The 11,356-nt window shown below is 46.6% G+C and overlaps 1 non-coding gene across 1 annotated transcript; it reads right to left on the bottom strand.

The window, feature by feature from the left end:
- Positions 1 to 8,889: 8,889 nt before the first annotated feature.
- Positions 8,890 to 8,961, bottom strand: TRNAW-CCA (transfer RNA tryptophan (anticodon CCA)). Its single transcript has one exon. It is a non-coding gene; the product is annotated as a tRNA-Trp (tRNA).
- Between the last annotated feature and the right edge of the window lie 2,395 nt (positions 8,962 to 11,356).

Here is an 11,356-nt window from a genome sequence, read left to right on the forward strand (position 1 = left end):
CAGCTTCTAGACTTCTCTCCTCTAAGGGCAGCTCAAGGGAATGAGGTTACAGGGACCCCTCTACCCAGGCCTGGCCCAGCAGTGTCCCCCAGGGCTGAAGTCACCCCTCGAGGCAGGCTGCTCCTCCTCCGAGGTAGCGGGTGGCGCTGGAGTCACGAGTTTTCAGTACTGAGCATCAAGTTCGGATGGGGCGGGAGAGGAAATAGAAAGCAAACCTTGGTTTATGCTGCTGAATTCTCAGCTTTGGCGACTCAGGCCCATCTACTGGAGGAGCAGGTTCTGATGCCCAAGGTTATTCCATCTCTCTGGAGCCAAGGATGATGGGACGCAGTCATGAGTCTCTGGAGAGTCCCAGAACCTGGAGCCCTGCAGTGCGGGGGCCTCACCAGCTAGATCCCCCCAGGGAACGCCCTGCCTGCGGGTCCAGGACGGAGCAGAGCCCTGAGGGGTCCACGGCAGCACAGCACCCTGAGGCCAGGAAGGGGAGCAGGGCTTTGCCATGCTGGGGCCTTCAGACCTGAGGGGAGGCAGTGAGTACCAGCACTTAGGGACAGAGAGGCCCTGTGGACAGGGTCACTTGACAGGAGCTGTGAACTTTTGTCCAGGCCACCGTTTGCAATGACCCTGTAGGGAGGCAGCTGGGAAATAAACACCCTTTGAGAGACTGAAGATACAAATGGACAACGGCCAGACCACATATAAAAATAGAACTCTGACCCACAATCTGCAGCGACCAGCCCAAGAAACCAACTCATTATCTATACTAACCAACCCAGGATGGCAGCCTGCTCTACGTCAGACCTGGAAGTCAGACTGCCATCGCCAGCAACAATCCAGGGAGCCCAGCAATCACCCCCGGAACAATCGGCCCTGAATGGCCAGGCCTTGATCAATAACTGACAGCTTCCCTAATTTTTCTCCCTGCTTCCAATTTAGGATCACCCAGAGAACACCAGACGTGCACCCCAGACCAATTGCACAGGACGCCCCACTTCTAGTCAACCGGCTCCAGCTTCCCCAGGCCAACAGCCTCGTCAGGGCACACCTGAGCCTTCCCTTTGTTCCTCTGTAAATCCTTCCCGCTCCTCCAGCCGGCTTTGTGTCTCTGTCAAAATACAAGTGATGGGGCCGGCCCTGTGGTGTACTGGTTAAGTGCACGTGTTCTGCTGCTGGCGGCCCGGGCTCGGATCCCGGGCTCGCACCAAGGCACCGCTTGTCAGGCCATGCTGTGGCGGCGTCCCACATAAAGTGGAGGAAGACGGGCATGGATGTTAGCTCAGGGCCAGTCTTCCTCGGCAAAAAGAGGAGTATTGGCATGGATGTTAGCTCAGGGCTGATCTTCCTCACAAAAAAAACAAAACAAAACACAAGTGATGGTGGCTGACTCCCTCCCTAGAGCAAGGTCAGAGTAAAGAGCCTTTGCCTGTCTCATTTGATTGGCCTTGCTGTGTGACCACACCTTTCACTTCCTTTGTGCTGATGGTTCTCCACATTGGCCAAACTCAGTTGGAAGCCAGCGGGCAAGGGTCATCTTGATGGGGTCCAGAGAGGAGTCACACGGGAGGGTCATACACTGCGTCACACACACAGGGAGGCTATAAATGGGGACATCACAAATGGGAGACCCATAAGAGAAGTCACATTAGGACCAGGTCAGAGACAGTGTGTCACACACATGACATACAGAAGTCACACATAGGGTCACACAGGGGCCTCCGGGGAGCCCCCGTCTACTCCACCCATCCTCACACAAACCACCACCAGGGGCATCCCATCCCAGCGCCTGTAGGTACTGATGTCAGAGATTTTGTTCTAGAAACGTGTTCTTTAAAACTTGTCTCTCAGAAATGTCCCTCTGTCCCTGAGGCTGTTCATTGAGTCTGCACTTCCTGCCTGCCCAACACCCTTCCCTTAAACACCGTCCACACCCTTGGGGCCGGCCCCATGGCTCGGTGGTTAAGTGCGCGCACTCCGCTACTGGTGGCCCAGTTCGGATCCCGGGCGCGCACCGACGCACTGCTTCTCCGGCCATGCTGAGGCGGCGTCCCACATACAGCAACTAGAAGGATGTGCAACTATGACATACAACTATCCACTGGGGCTTTGGGGGAACAAAAAAAGGAGGAGGATTGGCAATAGATGTTAGCTCAGAGCTGATCTTCCTCAGCAAAAAGAGGAGGATTAGCATGGATGTTAGCTCAGGGCTGATCTTCCTCACACACACACACAAAAACCATCCATGCCCAAATGTCCCTTGGAAAGTCTTTCTATGTCCTCAAGGACTACAACATTCACTGATGTTAATAACTTTTCTTTTTGACTAGGTAATATGTTTATATTGTGGGAAAAAATCAAAACAACATAAAAATGTACGTGAAACATTTTGTTCCCACGTCTTCCCTCTTTTACCTTATTCCTTCTAACTAGTCTTTGGTTGATTTTATAAAGACTATCAATTTCTATGCACTAGTTTTGTTCCTCATTATCTTACTGACTTCTCGTTTTTAGTAATTTTTCAGCTGACTCTTTTAGGCCCTAGTTATGCAACCATATCAACTGCAAATAGTGACAGTTTTACCTCCTTCTCTGTACCTCTAAATTGTTTTCTATTGTCTGAGTGTCTGATTTCATCCTGACCTATGAAGTAATTTAAGTGTTTTCAAATATCCTAATTTTAGTAAGCCTTTTCTTACCGATTTCTATTTTAATCATAATTTGGCCAGAGAAAGTGACCTGAATGATACATATGCTTTGAAATTTGTTGAGATTTAGTTTATGGTCTAGAAAGTAGTCATGTTTTTATAAAGTGTTCCATGTGAACTCAAGAACATTGTTCTCTACTTGTTTATGCAGAGTTCCATCTACGTCCATTTGATCAACCTTGTTCATTTTATTATTCAAATCTTGATATCTTTAACTGGTTTTTGTGTCTGCATAACCAACCAATGATCTCTGCTCTTTTAGTGATTACCCTACGTTTTAACATACTTAATCTGGTCTCTGGATAATAAATATCCTTCCTTTAAAACAATATAACCACCTTGAAAGCCTTTACTCCCAAATTGCATTGACTCTAGCGAGCAAGTTGGTCTCGCCCAGTAGCGTAGCTCTATTTTCCAACACCGCAAGTGTGTAAAGTTGTTACTGTTTCTATGTCATCAAGGTTTGTTAGCCATATGTTACCCACATGTTCCCCACATTCTCTGCTCACCAGTCCTTCCTGCATCTCAGACCTTCCGTCTGGGGTCACTTTTCTTTTCCTTGAAGTACATCCTTTAGATAGTCCTTCAGAGAGGGATGCTATGCTTTCATTTCTTTGAAAATGCCTCTATTCTTGAAAGATAATTTCCCAAGTATATCATTCTAGGTTGGCAATTATTTTCTTTCAGTATTTTGGAATTATTAGTGCACTTTTCCTAGCTTTTATTGTTGCTACTGAGAATTCAGCTTCAGTCTAATTGTTATTTTTTTTGTAGATAATTGATCTTTTTTTCCTCTGTTCCTTTGTTGTTAAAATCCTTTCTCTTTTTTTTTTTGTGAGGAAGATCAGCCCTGAGCTAACATCCATGCTAATCCTCCTCTTTTTGCTGAGGAAAACCAGCTCTGAGCTAACATCTATTGCCAATCCTCCTCCTTTTTTCCCCTAAAGCCCCAGTAGATAGTTGTATGTCATAGTTGCACATCCTTCTAGTTGCTGTATGTGGGACGAGGCCGCAGCATGGCTGGAGAAGCTGTGTTGGTGCGCACCCGGGATTCCAACCCAGGCCGCCAGCAGCGGAGTGTGGGCACTTAACCACTAAGCCACGGGGCCGGCCCAAAAATCTTTACTCTCTATATGGTGCAGTTTCCTTACGCTGTATATAGGTATGGATTTCTTTTTCCTTATGTTTCTTAGGATATATGGTGCTTCTGGAGAGTGAGGACTCATGTCTTCCATCAGTTCTGGAAAATTATTAGCCATTATCTCTCCACATACTGCTTCCCCCTACTGTCTCTATTATCTCCCTCAGAGAACTCCATTTAGGCTGAGATTAGACCTTTTCATTCTATCCTCAATATTGCTTCATTTTTTTCCATATTTTCTATCTTCTTGCCTCTTTATTTGCCTTCTGTGTAATTTCTTAAATTCTATCTTTGTATTAGTTATCTATTGCTGCATAACAAATTACCCTCAAAACCTAAGATCTTAGCGTTTATTATCTCACACAGTTTCTGAGGGTCAGAAATTCGGGTGCGGCTTAGCTGTTTGGTTCTGGGTCTCATATGAGGTTGAGTCAAAACATCGGCTGGGCCTGCAGTCATGGGAAAGCTTGACTGGGGCTATTCACACAGCTATTGGCCAGAGGCTTCAGTTCCTAATCAAGTGGACCTCCCTATCGGACTTCACAAGTGCTCTCACAACGTGGCAGCTGGCTTTCCCAGATCAAGTGATGTTACCAGGCAAGGGCTCGCCACCCAATGCACACAGAAGCTGACACCGTGGCACACCAAATTGAGGGAAGAAAGGCTTTAATGTGAGATCAATTGGCAAGGAGACAGGAGGCCAGGCTCTCAAATCTGTATCACCCATCCAAGGTGTTGGGTAAAGTTTATGGGATCAGGGAGGGCCAGCTGGTATGCGGAAGCACTGGGAGGAAGAGGTTTGATTGGAAGGATAAAATTTTCTCTTCTGTGCATGCTTCTGGTTGGCTCACCACTCTTGACAAATAGCCTTAACATTCTGTTGTTGAAATGGGGTCAGTTATGGGAGGTTACCAGGAAAAGCACAGTAAACAAGGGTAAAGTTGTTATGCAGATTTACCTTCTCCATTGCTAAGAGTTTCTAGAGATTTATTTATTTATTTGGTGAGGAAGATTTGTCCTGAGCTGACATCCGTTGCCAACCCTCCTCTTTTTTTTTTACTTGAGGAAGATTCGCCCTGAGCTAACAGCTCTGCCAATCTTCCTCTATTTTGTATGTGGGATGCCTCCACAGCGTAGCTGATGAGTGGAGTAGGTCCCCACTGAGGATCTGAACCCGAGAACCAGGCCACCGAAGCGGAGTACATGGAACTTTAACCACTTGGCCACAGGGCCGCCCCCGAGTTTCTAGAGATTGAGTCATCCTCCTCTTCCTGGCACAGAGAGGGAGACACTCTTACAAAAGATTTCTCTTATAAATGTAAATTTCCCTTACAAAAAGGTAACTTCTACTAGGTTTTCAGAGCTTTTCCTGTGTCTGCTGTTTTTTAATAACCATCAGCTCAAAATAGCCCTTACGCCAAAGAGGTGTATTTTGGGCAGGCAAATTCTGTTCCTGGTCCTGTGGTTAAGTGACCCATAGAGAGAGAAGCAACAAACCACAGTTCCTTTTATGATCTTGTCTCCAAAGTGACAGGCCACAACTTCTGCCTTTTTCTATTTGTTAGATGCAAGGCATTAAGCACAGCCCACACTCAAGGGGAAGGGAGAGTCAAGCATTTGTGGACATATTTTGAACCTATTGAACCTATTCATATTTGAAATGAAAATATTTCATTTCATTAATTTTTTTAACTCTGTATTGTTTAATATCCTCTTTATTTTTCTAATTTCAAACATTAAATCTTTCATTTCCAGAAGTTTTTTTTTTTACTTATTTAAAACATACTTGGTCATTTTGTAACAACAGGCCCTCCAGGACCAGTTCAACAGACTCCCACCTCTTATCAACAGAGTGATTAAGAAATTGTCCTTCAGAAAATTTGCAGAGTCACATAGCCAGAACATGCACAGAAGGAGAAATCTTGACCTGAAATGACCTTGGAACTAAAGATTCTCCTGGCTGTGGAATCAAAGGACCGGGACATGACCAGAACGTAAAAGTTGGACTCATCAGAAGCAAGGGGTCCATCATTCAGGAAGATTCAGTGTTCAAATGCCTTCCCCATCCTACCGTATGTCTTGACATGAGTACAGCCGTGTTTGGCCGTTCCATTAACCTATAGCCACCAGCACACAAAGAAATATAAAGCTGCTTTCTCTGTGGTGGGAACTGGCCCTTCTCCCACGGAGAGAGTTGCAAGTTGTAACATTTCAAGGCTCTTTGGGCGTCATAGCACGGGACAGACTGGCCATCTGTGCCGGGCTGGGATGATAACGGGAGAGAACAATGCATGTACACAACTGCTGGGCTGGGACGACAGCCAGGGGGCTCAGTGCACGTACGCCACTGATAACCATTTGTGCACGGGAACACTAAATGCTTGCTCTTCAAACTCTGTAACTGCTTACTCTGGAAATTACTAATCCTATAAAAACTGCTGGAAACTGAGGCCTAATGACAGTTCCACCTGTGGAAGGGACGCCTTGCCCAGGACATGTGATTCCCGCCCAGCCGTGTCAATTGAAGGGACTCTCCCAGCAGTGGGGTGTGGATGTTGTGAGTAACTGATCTGATGTGTTCTCTTTTCGGTCAACCTGGTGTTTCTCTTTCCGGTTGATTTGTGTCATTTCCCTTCAGTCGATGTGGATGTTTTCCCTTTCCAGTCGAGCTGATGTTTTTCCCTCTTAATATTTGACCTATTCAGATCTGTTTGTGGACTATTGCCTTTACTCTCCTCTATATAATAAAATATACCTTCAGTCCATTTGTTTGGAGTGGAAAGTTTCTTTTATATCTCCGATCGAATCCCCAAACCTCTCATAACACTGTAAAAGTTTAGAACCTCATCATAAATGTTTAGAACCTTACCTAAAATGCTTGAAGCCCACCAATCAAAACCTGTCCCACCAGGATTTCCATGTGCCAGCCTGTTCTCCCTAACTTTACATTTTGCCCCAAATCTTGAGTCAAGGGGACGGATCTGAGGGCACATGCCTGCTGTCTCCCTGCAGATTGATCTCCCAGAATGAGGCTGATCTCTTTTTCCAAAAGCCAATGCCAGAATTAATTGGCTTGTTTATGCACATCAGGTAAGAGAACCCCATTTTTGTGTGGTAACAATTTTTATTGTCTCTTGATCTGTCGTCATTTTTTTAGTCCCCTCTTTTATTTTTAGAAGAGTAAACATATCCATTGGGCATTCTGTATCTGATAATCGCCAAATATGAAGTCTACGGATCTGATTTTGCTGGTTCTTACTCATAAGGTCTTCTCTCAATTAATTTTCTTTTAAAACATACAATGAGAAAATTTTGACTGAAACTTCATATGTGGGAAAAACAAAAGGCCTGTTTTGAGGGTGTATTTCTTTCACAGGGAATTTACCTCTACTTCTGTCAGCATGCTGTGGGTCCTACCAATTTAGGAGGTTGTAAATTAATTTCTTGACTTGGAGGGTGATGGTGCTCAGGGCAGGCCACCCCAAGATGCACCACTCTGGTATGCAGATTATTTCGAGCTGAAGACAATAAAGACTCAGAAAACTCAGGAAGAACATTTGAGTCTCCCCTCCCAAACTGCCTAAAGAATTTAAAATAAAAGGTCTGTTTCAGGAAGGAGTCATTATCATGACGGCTGCAATATAATGTAAAATAGATGTTACAATAGGAAAGGCACCAAGCCCCTCTTATCAAAAATTCTGTCTCTCCCTGGCCACATTCTCTATAGGTGGCCCTGAAAAGAGTTGTCAGAGAAGCATTGGCATTTCTATCTCCATGTGAATTATCTTCTTCCCCTCTGAAATCCCAAACCACTACCCACCCGAAACACCTTCCTCGCCTTTAGCTGCAATACTTAAGCAAGCAGCTTAGACAGAAGGACGAGCTGCTCATTTCTGAGTTTCTCCCATGTATACATGTTATTAAACTTGGTATTATTTTCTCCTGCTAACCTGTCTTGTTGATTATTTGGCCAGCCATAAAAACCTTAACGGAAAGGGCAGAGGTAGATTCTCCCTCTTCCCCTACAGAGGTTTTGGATTATGCATGTAAAGTGAATTCCAACCTGAAACCCATGTTTCATAATATTTGGTCCCACGAACTCTTTAACCAGATTTAACAAATATTGACGTTTTGGCTATGTTCATTAAAAAGAAAAAAAAAAAAGAAAAGAATCTGTCTCTATCTCTTCTTCCTCCTCATGTCCCACAGGAAATCACTGCCCTAGAGTTGGTGTGTATAATTCCCATCCATAGTTTTAATATTGGTACTATTAAGTATGTATCCACCAGCATATAGAGAATGTGTTTTAATTTTTTTGTTTTTAAAATTTTTATGCAACTTGCTCTTTTTCTACACATCCGTCTACTGGTGGACAGGTGGAGCTTTTTCGTTTTTGTTTTGTTTTGAACTGTTAACAGACAACATTGATGTGAATAGCCAGGCCTTATGGCTGTGGAGAAATTCAGAGCCTCTGAGAGCGGGGAACAATCCAGATGGTGAGAATGACCACCAGAGGGAACATCCGGGGCAGAGAGAAAAAAAAAGATGGTCAAGGCAAGCCAGGAGACATATGCAAAGGGCACCAATCCTTCTTGGAACGGAGGACGTGCCTTTCTGGACGTGCGAACCCTCCAGAGACAATTTAATCCTGGAGCAGAAGGTCTTCTGAAGGGCCCCGAGTGATTGGGGGAGGGGAGAAGTGGGCGTGGCTTTGCGGAGGCGGGTGGGGTGGGGAGGTGGGAGGAGGCCGGTAACCCGAGAATGGACAGAGGTGGGCAGGGCGCCGCCTGTGCGCAGGCGGGGTCAGTCCTCTCTCCCTCGGGGTCACCCTGAGGCTTGAGGTGGCGCCTCCTGTCGGTAGCCAGAAGGAACCTCTTCTTGTCGCAGTGGCATGTTTATATATCTTGTCGACGAAAGGAAAAAGAGCAGGGTTTTCTGTCCTGTTGGATGGATAACAGATCTTGCATGAGGCCACGTTTCTCATTAATGGCTTTTCCTCCGCTCGTTACACTTCCTCTGTGATCGGGGAAGGAAAAAAGCCAGTCCTGACCCCGACGTGACTTGAACACGCAACCTTCTGATCTGGAGTCAGACGCGCTACCATTGCGCCACGAGGTCACGGAGACTACGTGCGTCTGCGTCGCTAAAGGCCTCGCTGTGGCGCGGGGCCCGCGGCGCGGCAGCCCCCAGCGGAGCGCGCCTCCTCCCCGGAGCCCGGCCCGGTTTAGAAGCGGAAGGAGCGCCAGCGTCTCGCCGCTCGGGTTTGGGACAGCAGGCGCCTCCGGGGCCTCCGAGCCTGAGGGCGGCGCCGCAGGGGAGCCACCAGCGGCGGGCACTCGGGCCGGCCTCCGCGTCTGGGCGTCACGTGGGGGGCGGCGGGGGCTGAGGGGGCGCCGGGCCGGGCTGGGGGCGGCGGCCCCGAACTTCGTGCGGCGTCCGTCGCCCGGCCTCGGCGCCTCCTCCCCGGCTGGCGGCGGCCGCGCCGTGAGGCTCGGGGGACACGGCGCGAGGTGGCCGAGCCCCCGCGGCCCGGGGCGCCCCCCGACCCCCTCCCCGCGCCCCCGACGAGGACGGAAGGGCGTGGGCGGCTCCCTGGCCAGGAAATAGTCGGCTTGGTCCACAAGCTGGAAAAACGCGACAATTTTGTTATTTTTAAACTATGAAAGGAAACATTTTCTTTGAGGAAAGTCAGAACGGTATCTGGAAGAGAGTTAGTCATTGAACATCCCACCATCCGGTGTAACTACTGCTACTATTTTGATGCGCTGCATTTCTTTTCGCAGGTTTTTACTGGCTACATATACATCCCAAATATATCTTTGAACTCGCAGCTGACGGAGAGCACGCATACGAAGAACTGCCCGTGAATTTTCAGGAAATGCTAACACTCGTGTGTCCAGCACCCAGAGAAAAAAGAGAACGTTAGCATTACCCTTCCAGTCCCTTCAAATTCATTCTTGAGATATGGTTATATTGCACATAATGTTCTGTTAATTTTCTCACTTGTTATAGTTTCCGTATATTTTAGTTAATATTCTTCCCTAGTATAATTTTAAACAGGTCATTGTCCACCGCATGGGAGTCTTAAGTCCCTGCTTTTGGACTTTTTCTCTTTTAGTAAATAAGAAAGATAAAACTTTTTCCTTTTTATTAAATAAGATAAAACTATTAAATGAGTAAATAAGCTCAAATAAAAAAGCTATTAAATAAGAAGGATAGAGCACTATCCCGGTCTGTTTAAGAACATGAAGCATCAATTACTTAATAAATACAACACCCACAGGCCTGATGTTCTTTAGAGAAAGAAAGATCTAGAATGGGCCCCAGCCTCTGTAGGAGGAGAGGAGGAGCCGTATCTGGTGCCCTCAGTGAAGCTAGTGCAGCTGGAGAGCTGTCCTACCACCCTGGTTACTCTGGGGCAGCTGAGACCACTGGAACTTGTACATGTCAGACAGGAAGGGAGTCACGTTAATGTTTGTGTTTGTCGCCAACTGTGAGAATGCGAAGCATTTGGGATTGTGAGTCCTGAAGTGGCTGCCCCAAGGCTGTTAGAGAAGCAGAGACCAGAAGGTTCTATCACTGCCCTCAGTGGGGAAGAGTCTGCCAGCCCATACATAGCATGATTACTGATTCCACCTCCAGGTAGCCAGAGACATGAGTCACCTCCTTATTGCTTTGAGGGCCCAGGGGTGAACTGGACCCTGATAAGGGGGAAGGAATGAGGGAGCCAGGGAGTGGTGGAAACTGCTTCTCAGAGGTCTAGAAAGAATGAGGTGCTAGAGTGCTGGGGTTCAGATTCACTTTCAGGCTGATCAAAGATTTCCTTCCTTGCTCCCCTCCAACATTGGCCACACAGCAAAGTCACTGTGAGGAAGAGCCAGTGCCTTTCTGACAGAGGTCAAGAGTCCAGAATCCAACAGAAAGAATGCCTCACACCCAAGTAAAGACCAGACCTGGAAACCCCTGCTCACATTTTTGGATACACCTGTTATGTCCTGACCCCTCTTCTCAGGATGTGGAACCAAAAACTGATTTTTATTCTGTGATGTGAGTGTGTCCTTAAACTACTGAGTGGTGATGTAATTGGATGAAGGGATTAAAGAGACTGTGCAGATGTAGTTCAAGGGTCCTTTAAGTTAGAATCTAGGCAAAGACTGGTGTGAAGGGGTGAGGCAGTCATGCAGTTGTGCAGGGTCAAATCCTCTTATGGAAAATTTTGATACTTTGTTCATCATGGATTTTTTTTTTTGCATTAGTTTTTATTTTTTAAAATATTGCATTTATCAAAATTGACTATAGTGGAGCCATTTTAAAATGGAGTCAGACCTGCCTTTCCAGAGAAACTGCTTTGCTGTCTTGAACCTCGGACTGGGCCAAATCTTTGGACTGGGCCGAAACAGCGATTGTTTTACAAGCAATTGTTTGAGAAGTCAGGAGGAGAACAGACGTCCCGATCATAGAGACTGAGGATCGTGGGCTTTCTGAAGATAGAATCAATAGTCAGTCAATGTTT

The sequence above is a fragment of the Diceros bicornis genome, chromosome 18 (genome assembly GCF_020826845.1).
Source record: "Diceros bicornis minor isolate mBicDic1 chromosome 18, mDicBic1.mat.cur, whole genome shotgun sequence".
Taxonomy (NCBI): Eukaryota; Metazoa; Chordata; class Mammalia; order Perissodactyla; family Rhinocerotidae; genus Diceros; species Diceros bicornis.